Source organism: Triticum dicoccoides, chromosome 1B, assembly GCF_002162155.2.
Source record: "Triticum dicoccoides isolate Atlit2015 ecotype Zavitan chromosome 1B, WEW_v2.0, whole genome shotgun sequence".
In the NCBI taxonomy this organism is placed as follows: domain Eukaryota; kingdom Viridiplantae; phylum Streptophyta; class Magnoliopsida; order Poales; family Poaceae; genus Triticum; species Triticum dicoccoides.
The window spans coordinates 585,251,761-585,254,498 of NC_041381.1; the positions used below are offsets into that span (position 1 = coordinate 585,251,761).

The window sequence follows — 2,738 nt, forward strand, 5'->3', positions numbered from 1 at the left end:
CATGCGATGATTTCTTGGTATTTTGGGTACCACAATAAACATTCTATGGCACTGGTCGGCTGCCAAACAAAAACCCGAATTATATGAAACCATTTTCCCATATTTGTTTCCACGGTGTAGTGTATGATGTCCTAAATGCCACTCGTTTATCATGTCATAAATGTCCTAACTGTGGAAGCAAAGCAATACATTTCTTGTTACCAATTTCATTGAAATGAAGTCGACATGATAGTTAATCAAGGATCTATAAGGGAAGCCAAAACATTCCCAATCATACTATACTCAAAGACTAACGCATCCCTAGCTAGCCCGCAACAATGACTACCCTGATCGTCATCACAAAGATCTCCCATGTTTCATGTACATAACAAATAATCTTCCGGTATAAGTATTGCAGGGTCTCGACTCATAGCAAGGAGGGGCTCTCGCACTACATTAAGCAAATTTACACCATCAACAATAATTCCCAATGTATCTCATTCCCTATGGATATCTCGCTTTGCAGAATAAGATGCCACTTGGTGCATGTACACGTCGGATGCTATCGTCTACCATTGATTCTGAAGTGATTGACCTGTTACTTATGGATACACTATATGTAAGCTGTCACCACTCCCTTACTCCATAAAGATGATGGTACATGTACTCGCTGTTCTCAATGAATGAGACAATGCGGCTAGCGTTGTAAAAGGAGCTTCTTGATGAGTGAGAGTGTGTATATGCATCGTCAATATACGTGTCACCTCTGAGCACAAATCAAATGTAGCACTCCCAAGCTGAAAATTTGGGCAAGGAAAGAAGAGACCGAGCCGGCCGGTAACATGGAAACTGAAACTGTAGAAATGAGTGAACGCCCTTTGGGTGTGGTTGCTGGTCCCTCAAGCTGTTGACGGAAATGCAGACAAGAAAAGTAAGCATCGAAGGAGATCACCGAGCTTTCTGTCTCAGAGCGGGAGTGGCAAGTGTTGCAAGTTGAAATGTGATATGATATGATGATGCCAGCTCTTTTTGGGTTTGTGATAATTCATCGGTCCACACGGCAACGATCTCCTTGTCTTTCAAATCACTAGCCTTCGCCCTTCGCCGCTCAACGGTTGCGAACGAAATCTGTTGGCGCACCATTGACTATTTTAATCTCTTTCGCTCGCTCTTGGCTCCATCCAACACTCTCCTCTTGCCTAACACAGTCCTTTGCTTCAGTTGCTTGGGAGTGATAAAGAGCTTGTGTGGTGTCGGCAGCAACAATGGCGGGCAGGCAAGTGGCTGGACACAGGGCATTGCAACTATGCAACTACGCACTTCTGAGAGCGGCGTCGGCCTGCACTTCCTCACGCTCTCGCTTCGTCTTGTCCCATCTCCGAGCGGCCTGCTCCTCCTCTTCCTCCACGCACTCACCGCCGTGTTCGTCGTGGCCAGCTTCTCAGGCTTGTTCACCACACCCACCGCCGGCGCCAGAAACCAGCACAACACGCACACCGTCGGTGCCATCCTAACTGCCATTTTCCAGTGCGCTGCTGCGGTCCTCGCATTAACCCGCAGAGCCGAGTTCCTCGTCAAGCTGCGATCCAATGCCCGGAGGACGACGGCGCGGCCATTCTCATGCTTGTTGGCGCTTCGGCTCGGCAACCACGGTGACGAGGACGCGGTGCAGGAGGAGTACGCCAAGAGCTGGCCATCTGCCTACCACGTATGTTTCCGTTTGGGCCTTTAGTCGGTACAAAATAAAGGAGAACTTTCGTTCGCAATTTGAACAAAATTGTGTTGCACGGGCCTCTTCTAACTTGCTGTTAAGTCAACCATGACTCGGAGGTTGACTTACTCTGCCTCTTCCCGCACGTACGTAGGAAGCTAACTGAATTATTTTTATCCTAAAAAAATGGAATGATTTTTTCTGCGTAGGGTACTGCTAACTATAACCGATCCCCTATAACCGGTTAGAGCATATCTAGCAGACCCCGCATCCCGTCGACCTGCATTTCGTGTTTGCAGTTCGCGGAAAAGCTGTTTTGCAGTCCCTAGCGAAAAGCTGCAGAGGCAGACCCCGCAGAGCCGACCCGCATCCTGTTTTACGGGTCGGCATTGCGGGGTCTGCCTGTGCGGCCGTCCTCCCCCAACCGGCAAAATGTAAATTTCACCTTAATTGGCATTTCTTTGCATTTTCAACCACATTGGATACATAGGACATCACCAAAATTTTGCTAGAAAAGCAAGCCCATAGAAAACAAGAACCACAAGTATGCATTTTAGAAGATTTCCAACTTCCGAGGTGCTTCGGCGTGTCCGAAGTCAGCCGCAGCACTGTCCGCGGGCAGTCGTCGCACTGTATGAGCGGCATCGGCGAGCCACAGAGCCTCTGTGCGAGGGCCGAGCCCGGCGGACGGCCGGCTGAATCCATGCCGACAAACCGTCAGCGGCGGCGAGCGGACGAACCCGCACCTGCATGAGCCGATGAGCCTTTGTCGGGACTGCACGAGGTGCTTCCTGACCATTCCATAGCTTGGTGCAGTCGCCAGCGGCCGGAAAAGCCAAATCCGGCCGCCCGCGATGAAACGCCGCAGATCTGCAAGGTCCCGGCCCGCTGACACAGGAGGAGGGGGAGGGGAGGGGGGCGAGGGGCTACCTCGTGCGTCTGGAGGCCTTTCCACGTGCTCCCGCCAGCCACTTTCGCCGAGAGGGAAGGTGGTTGGTGGGGAAAGCGCGGGCTGAAATGTTCCCCCCACCAACCGCTCCCGCTATAT

The 2,738-nt window shown here is 51.1% G+C and overlaps 1 pseudogene; it reads left to right on the plus strand.

Annotated features, from left to right (window-relative positions):
- The first annotated feature begins 1,244 nt into the window (after window positions 1–1,244).
- The window catches only part of LOC119350652, a 16,004-nt pseudogene continuing 14,510 nt past the window's right edge, over window positions 1,245–2,738 (plus strand).